A 9,216-nucleotide genomic window follows, 5' to 3' on the forward strand; every position below is an offset into this window, starting at 1 on the left:
GACTTCCTCATCATAGTAAACAGCAATTTCATCCTTTCATTTGCTCAGGGCCAAAAAACAACACAAAATAAAGCAATAACAAAAAAGAGAAACAAAAAAGAGCTCAAACTCTCAACTTTGATCTCTTTATATCACACCCCTCATTCCAATCCATCAGAAAATATTGTTGCCCATGCTTCAGATGTATATTTGGACCCTTAACATTTCTCACCATCTGCACTGCTACCAGCAGATCTATATCTTTATCATCTCCTACTCTGTATTATTGCAATAGCCTATTAGTCTCTCTCCTATGCTTTCCCTCCTACTATTTTCCATCCAGAAAACCAACTGATGCTTCTAAAACATGTAAGTCATATTATTCCTCTATTCAAATTGAGCCATTTACACTCCATGTAACTCAGAAGAAAATCCACAGACCTGATCATTACTAGCACCTACATGATCTGGCCACCCCTCCCCAAATTACCCACTCTGAGCTCACCTCCTTCTACTCCCAGCCTCACTCCACTCCACTCACTCAAAGCACTCCAACCACAGTAGTTTCTTGTTCTTTGAATACAGTATGTTTATCCTATATCTGGGCATGTGTACTTGATCTTCCATCCAATATACAGATGGTTCTACCTTCATGTCTTTGCTCAAATATCCAATTGCCAGTGAGGCCTTTCCTGACACCCTTATTTATTTATTTACTTATTTTTTTCCTTTGTAGAATGAAACTTTTTTTAAAAGATTTTATTTAATATTTGACAGACAGAGATCACAAGCAGGCAGAGAAGCAGGCAGAGAGAGAGGAGGAAACAGGCTCCCCGCTGAGCAGAGAGCCCAATGCGGGGCTCGATCCCAGGACCCTGGGATCATGACCTGAGCCATAGGCAGAGGCTTTAACCCACTGAGCCACCCAGGTGCCCCTAGAATGAAACTTTTAAAATTTAAATTCAATTATCCAAGGTATAGTACATCATTTGTTTTTGATATAATGTTCAATGATTTATTGGTTGAATATAACACCCAGAGCTGACACCCTTATTTAAAATAACAACACACAAACATCCATCACCACCACCACTGCCACCAAAGTACATTCATTACTCTCCCATACTGCTTTTCATCATCTGGTATATAATAGAGTTTACTATTTATTTTCTTATTGCTCATCCAAACCTAGTAGAAAATAAGCTTTGACAGGGCAATAATTTTATCTGTATTATACAATATAGTATCTCCCATATCCCTAGAACTTTGACTGACACATAGAAGTCTCTCAATAAGGGGCACCTGGGTGGCTCAGTGGGTTAAGCCGCTGCCTTCGGCTCAGGTCATGATCTCAGGGTCCTGGGATCGAGTCCCGCATTGGGCTTTCTGCTAAGCAGGGAGCCTGCTTCCCTCTCTCACACTCTCTGCCTGCCTCTCTGCCTGCTTGTGATCTCTCTCTGTCAAATAAATAAATAAAATCTTAAAAAAAAAAAAGAAGTCTCTCAATAAATATGTATTGAATGAATGAATTGGTGCTCAAGGATCCTGCTGTGATGAGCATTACAATTTGGTAAGGGGAGACAAACTAAAAACAAATAAACCAGTGTCTCTAAGAGTGCTAAGTGCTATACAAAGAATTTAAACAGGCTGATGGGTAGGTAGTGCCCAGGTGGTTCTTTCTGGTAAGGCAAAACAACAAGGAACCAAGCCATATAAAGATCAGGGAGAAGACTGTTCTGGACAGAGAAAATACCTTATGCAAAGGTTGTAAGGCCAACACGTTTATGTGATTTCACTAATAGCAAGCAGGCAAGCACAAATGAGGTTCAGTGAGAAAAGTGTAGAGGATTGATAAGATACTAGATCTGAGAAGGAGGATGGGTCAGACCATTTAAGCCTCTGTAGATCAGGGAAAGAAGTTTGGGCAATATTCTTAGTGTGAAGGGGAGCCACTGGAAAGTTTTATTACTTATTTTTTATTTTTTGAAGTTCAACTGGTCATTTTTCAAAAATTTTTTTTGGTGTTCCAAGACACTGGACGCTTTTAAATAAGAGAAAACCTTGATAGGATTTGTGTCTTAAGATTATACCTGTTGTACTGCTGAGAATGAATGTGGGCAAAAAGTGAAAATGACTTAGATTATAGTAGTGGTGAAAAGAGAGAGAAAAAAGATAAAAGATAAAAAAGAGTGAAAAGTAAGGAAGGGGATTTGGGTTTTATTTGGAAAATAATAATAAGAACTGACATACACTGAATGCTACCTATGTTTAGGTGCTGCTCTATGCATTTTACATGAATTAATTCATCTAATCTTCATGACCACCCCATGAGAGCCATACTACCATTATCTCCATTTTACAGATTTGGATACAGAAACACAGAGAGGTTTAATAACCTATGATTCTATGATTCAAACACAGGCCATGTGACTCCAGAGCCTGTGTTCCTAACAATAGTATACTGTCTCAGAGTAGAAAAAGAATGTGGTTAGGTCCCTGAATCATCCACCTGCCATTCCCTAATAGTACCACTTAAGCAGTAATGCCTACTTCTCTTTAGGCAGGCTAAATAAAAAGTCAGAATCACTAAAGCTGTTGGAATAGTACAGTCCTTAGTAGAGTTGGAGGAAGAGACCACTATCATTGCACACATTTGTGCTCATATAACCACAAATGCATCTACACATGCAGTATATTGATTTTACAAATACCTGAATCTGCCCAAGATCATAGATGTTTAATATCACTAGTAGAACAAGTAGATACTGGTGAAAACTTAATGTGCAGATAGAGTCAGAATGACCCCACCTCCTGTAATGTTATCCTAAAAGATACCAGAAAGATTCTACATGCCACTTATTATAAAATGGGACTAAGCACTAAAATGCAGCATCCTCATGCATAAAGGTGTGCTAGTCAACTAGTATTTGGAACCTGTCTGACACAGATGCTAAGGTAAACTCTTGCAATGACTAGGTTTTTCCTGCTCTTGCTGATATGTAAAGGCCTTGGTTTTTAAACTTGACTTATCTAAGTTTAATCAGGTAAGGCCAAGTAAATGCTATCTAAATTTAAAACCTAAGCTCCTGGGAGCCTACTGAAGCTTAGGTCTGTATTGAAGGCATTTTACTATGATGCCAATTAATCACATGCCCATAGGGAAGAGAAAGAGGCAGTTACTTAATCCCTAAATTGAGTACAATTACACAAAATTGAGTTATGAGAAGTGTGAGCACATTTAGGCTTGGATCATTGTATCAAATATAAGTAATGTCCCTGTCTATGTGACATATACATAGGAAGGCCCACAGAGCTAAGAATAAATTGGCACCAGCAAATGCTTTTTAAATGTACATTTAAGGAAAGTGGAGTTGGCATTCAGCCATTCTTCTAGGAGTGCTAGTGCCCCTGTAAGTCAAACTTCACAAAATCCTAGATCTAAAAAGGTCTGCTCCAGTCTCCCTGCCTTCCAGCTTTACCACCCAGAATAAACTTCACTTGTTGAAGTTCTCCAGCCTCCTTCTTTATATATCTTTCTGATATATATATTTTTTAACACTAGGTAATCCAGAAGTCCTTTCTATTAGGCATATTTCTCTGTCAGAGAATTTAATCCGTCATCACCCCGGTCCTACCAACATTAATTAACAAACAAAACAGTGTATTTTTTTTAAATTAACATATAATGTATTATTTGCCCCAGGGGTACTGGCCTGTGAGTCATCAGGCTTACACATTTCACAAGCTCACCATAGCACATACCCTCCCCATAACCCAGCTACCCTATCCCTACCCCCCACCTCCCAACAACCTTCAGGTTTTTTTCGTGAGATTTAAAGTCTCTTATGGTTTGTCTCCCTCTCAATCCCATCTTGTTTCATTTTTTTCCTTCCCTACACCCCATGACCCCTCATCCTACCTCTCAAATTCCTCATATCAGAGCGATCGTCTGATAATTGTCTTTCTCTCATTTCACTGAGCATAATACCCTCTAGTTCCATCCACATCATTGCAAATGACAAGATTCATTTCTTTTAATGGCTGCATAGTATTCCATTAAATATACATACCACTTATTCTTTATCCGTTCATCTGTTGATGGACATCTAGTTTCTTTCTATAGTTTGGCTACTGTGGACATTGCTGCTATAAACATTTGGGTGCACGTGCCCCTTTGGATCACTGCATTTGTATCGTTAGGGTAAATACCCAGTAGTGTGATTGCTGGGTTGTAGGATAGCTCTATTTCCAACTTTTTAAGGAACCTCCATGCTGTTTTCCAGAGTGGCTACCAGCTTGCATTCTTACCAACAGTGTAAGACGGTTCCCCTTTCTCCACATCCTGGCCAACATCTATCATTTCTTGACTTGTTAATTTTAGCCATTTTGACTGGTGTTAAGTGGTATCTCACTGCGTATTTGTGTGTATTTCCCTGATGCCAAGTGATTTTGAGCACTTCTTCATGAGTCTGTTAGCCATTTCTATGTGTTCTTTGCCAAAATGTATACTCATGTCGTCTGCCCATTTCTTGATTGGATTATTTCAAAGCAGCCTATTCTTGATCATTATTATCAGCTAGTCTTCAGGCCATGCTCCAAAGAGGACTAGTTCTCACCAAGAAAAACAAGTATCCAGGAAGTTGAGATTGGGGCTTGGTGACAAGCTGCCGTTATACACTGAGAGCCTTCTTGTTTCAGCACATTGTCTGATACTCTAGACCCCAAACTGGAGTCACCTGGACCTCTCACTGCATTCTGAAAAGGAATCCCTTTCTTCACTATTTACTTATGTCTTTAGTCTTTAGGATACACAGAAGGCCATAGAGAGCTTTCAGGATGTTTCCTGACTTTAGTTTGAACAGTAATCTTTGGGTTGTGGAAGAATCAAGCTATGCAAGGTACACTCTTGTAGCCCTTAAGAATCATAATTAATGAATATGTGTATGACTCTGTTTAATATTGGTCTCCCTTTTAAGACTATACATTCTCTCAGGGACCACAATGTTCTTGTACATGCTGCAAGCCTAGTGCATTAGGCAATGCCTGACATAGAGCAATTGCTCACTAAATGTTTGCTGAACATACAAAAACTGAGAACAATGCACAAAGAACAAAGTTGGCTTCATCATGGCCTTATCTATAGATGTGAGGAGAGAAACTTTTCCCATACTATCTTGCCCTTATATTAGCATTGTCTTGGAAATAACTTTTCCCAAACTACACCTTCACCATGCTAAACTTATCCCATAGTTTTCTGCCATAACATATTTTTTTGCCATTCATTGCAGCCCCACCAAAAGAATGCAGAACAAACCGTAATTGAAAATGGACAACTTCCCAAATCAAACACAACTCTGACCTAAATCAGGAGGGGGATAAATAGTAATTCATTCTGGCACCTTAATTAATTATTGCACAGATTGCTTATTGATTTTCTTGTATTCAGGCTGAAGCTTTATGAAGCATGTTTTTTTTTTCAAACAAAGTGTGGACAACATAAGGTAGGTCTGCAGATCAAAATGGATATCAATGGATATCTAAAATGGATATTTAGTTATCAGTGGATATCTAAATATTTGGGAACAAAAATTCAGAGATTTTCCTAGGAGTTGTTTCAAATTGTGTCCAGATGGACACTTTGTTAAGTACTTGAAAATATATTTCCTTTATCTAAGTGACCAAATTTCTGTGCTTCTGAGACAAGACAAAAAAATATTTCAAAGTGAAAGATGCCCCAGTGGGATTTTTCCTGATTCGTTCTGAATAGCAGTAGGGTTAGATAGGGAATCCAGCCAAGAAATTTGAGTAGCACCAGAGAAAAGATGGATGAGGCTAAAAAGCCGGAGTCTGATTAGGCAGACCCAGTTATAAAAATCCTGGTAAGAAAATAAAAATGAAGAAAATATAAGCTGTGTTTCATCAAAGAAACAATATAAAAAAGAGAAAGGGAGGAAAACTGAAAATAAGGATTGAAAGCAAGAGACAGAAGGAAGAAATTGAAGGGGCTAGTGAAGGACAAAAATTCTATAAGATATATGGGAGCATCATACAGTGAGGAAGGAGATAATGTTAAAATTCAGAATTTTCCAGCATTAAAAAGCACATTTTGCCTCTCAGGGTCCTAGGGAAAGTGTAGATACTCCTACCACAGGCTATTGTAGAAGTATTTTTCACACGTCTTTCTGGAATGGGATTTGTGTTCCATTCTTAGAGAAAGTGAGAACAAAATGAAGATATTAGAAGACCTTTTCCCTGTATGATGGGTACATTACCCAGCCCTGTTTCCTGCAGTTTCAGACACAAAGTAGTCACAGATCTCAAAGATAGCTTAGACTAGGAGATTTTGTAGGAGAATTTCCAATGTTACAATTCTGTGCTGGAAGATTTACTTAAATTACTTACATTTCTATTAAGGTAGTTTGTGTGTGGGGCAGGGGAGTAATAAAGGTATGGTTAAGTAGTCAGAGTTAGGGAATAGGAAGGAGGGGGAAAAGACCACTGAGAATTCAGAGAACCATAGAATGAGCTATTTTCTGATTATAGTTAATTACGGCTACTTAACAAACAGCATGTGCATGTCAAACTTTAAAACTTTAACAGGGTATGCAACTAAATAATTGGGCTTTTTTATCATCTTAAGTGGAGGAATTTTATGAAGTGTAGGTAAACAGATATGCATTTCCAGATGAAATCGAATGCTGTTTAACCTTGAGGCTGAGCTTTCATCTCAGTTGACCTTAAAGTATATAACTACTCTATTCTGTGCCCTATTGTCCCTCCCAGAAATAACATTCTTGTTCATTTCTGTTGTGAAGGAAGAAAGAAAGGTCCATACAGTCTGTATTAGTCTGGACCTGGGCCAATATCCTGAAGGGAAACCCTGGCACCTTTAAGTTATTACAGCTTGTGAATGACTGGTTGGATGGCAAGTATCGTGGAAACACCTGACAGAGTTTTAGTTAGGTCAGGTGACAGATTTTTGTATTGTTTTTTTTTTTTTTTTTCTGACTCTGAACAGGTTTGAATTTTTTTCTTAAAGAGCTTTTAAGATTAAAAGATCACTTTTAATTGATTCACAATTAGCAAACTATATTAAAATGTAATATTCAGTAGTTTTCATATATTCAAAAAACTACAACCATTCCCACCATTAGATTCCAGAACATTTTCATCACCCCAAAATGCAGTCACTCCCTATTCACCCTCTCCCCAACCCTTGACAACTACTAATCTACCTTCTGTTTCCATGAATTTGACTATTTAGGACATTTATTATGAAAGGAATCATGCAATATGTTGCTCTTTTCTGTCTGACTTCTTTCACTCAGCATAATCTTTTCAAGATTCATTCATGTTGTAGCATGAATGAGGTACTTTATTCCTTTTTATGGCTCAATAATACTCCATTGTGCTGATATAACTTATTTTCCCCCATTCTTCAGTTAATGGACATTTAGATGATCCCCAAATTTTGACTATTATGAAAAATGCTGCTGTGAACATTCATGTATGAATGTTTGCGTGGACATATGTTTTTATTTCTCTTGGATATATATCTAGGAGTGTAATTACTGGGTTATATGATAAATGTAAGTATAACTTTTTTTTTTTTTTTTTTTTTTTTTAAAGATTTTATTTATTTATTTGACAGAGAGAAACCACAAGTAGTCGGAGAGGCAGGCAGAGAGAGAGAGGGAAGCAGGCTCCCTGCTGAGCAGAGAGCCCGATACGGGACTCGATCCCAGGACCCTGAGATCATGACCTGAGCCGAAGGCAGCGGCTTAACCCACTGAGCCACCCAGGCGCCCGTAAGTATAACTTTTTGAGGAAATGCTGAACTATTTGCCATAAAGCCTTTACCATTTTACATTCCTATCTGCAGTACATTAGGTTCCTCGTTTCTACATATGCTCACCAACGTTGATTTTTATTTGTTTCTATTTGTAAATTATAGCCATTCTAAGTGATGTGAAGTAGTGTCCCATAGTGGTTTTGATTTGTATTTCCCTAATGATCAATAATATTATGCATCTCTTCATGAACTTATTGGTCATTTGTATATTCTCTTTAGAGAAATGTTTATTCAAATACTTTACCTTTTAAAATTTGTAATGTTTATCTTTTTATGGTTGATTTAAAAAATTCTTGATATATTCTAAATATATGATTTGTAAATTTTTTCTCCCATTATATGGGTTGTCTTTTCAATTTCTTGATAGTGTCCTTTGATGTACAAAAGTTCATTTTGATGAATTCTAACTTAACTAGTTTTATTTAGTTATTTCTGTTTTAGGTGTCATATCTAAGAAAGGATTGCCTAATCCAATGTCACAAAGATTTACACCTATATATTCTCCCAAGAGTTTTAGCTCATATATATATGTATTATGTCTGTGATCAATTTTGAGTTAGACTTTTTTATAACATATGATGTAGGGTTCTCAGTTCATCTTTTCACATGTGGATATCCAGTTTTTCCAGCACCGTTTGTTGAAAAGACTATTCATTCCCCATTAAACAGTTTAGGCACCCTTGTCAAAAATCAATTGACCATCATATTTCTTCTGGATTTTCAATTCTATTCCATGGACCTTTGTGTCTATCCACATTATCTTGTTTACTGTAGCTTTGTAATATTAATAAAACAAAGAAGAGGGAAAACACATGATCATCTCAATAGATACAGAAAAAGTATTTGACAAAACCCAACATGTTTTCATGATAAAAGCACTCCCCAAAATAAGAATACAAAGTAAGTTATTTACCCTGATAAAGGTAATCTATGAAAAACACGGAGTTAGAAGCATATTTAGTGATGAGAGACTGAAAGGTTTTCCCTGAAGATCTGGAACAAGACAAGAATGTCTACTCTTTCTACTTCTATTCAACATTGTACTGAAGTTACAAAGGAATAGACAGAGCAATTAGGCAAAAAAGTGAAATAAAAAGAATCCAAATTGGAAAAGAAATAAAACTACCTGTTTCTAGATGATGCAATTTTGTATATAGAAATCCCTCAGGAATACAACAAAAATCTATTTGAGATAACAAATGAATTTAGCACGGTTGCAGGATACAAGATCAATATAAAGCAATGAATGATCTGAAAATGAAATTAAGAATACAATGCCAGGGGCACCTGGGTGGCTCAGTGGGTTAAAGCCTCTGCCTTCTGCTCAGGTCATGATCCCAGGGTCCTGGGATCAAGCCCCGCATCAGGCTCCCTGCTGAGCAGAG

The sequence above is a fragment of the Mustela nigripes genome, chromosome X, assembly GCF_022355385.1.
Source record: "Mustela nigripes isolate SB6536 chromosome X, MUSNIG.SB6536, whole genome shotgun sequence".
Lineage (NCBI taxonomy): Eukaryota > Metazoa > Chordata > Mammalia > Carnivora > Mustelidae > Mustela > Mustela nigripes.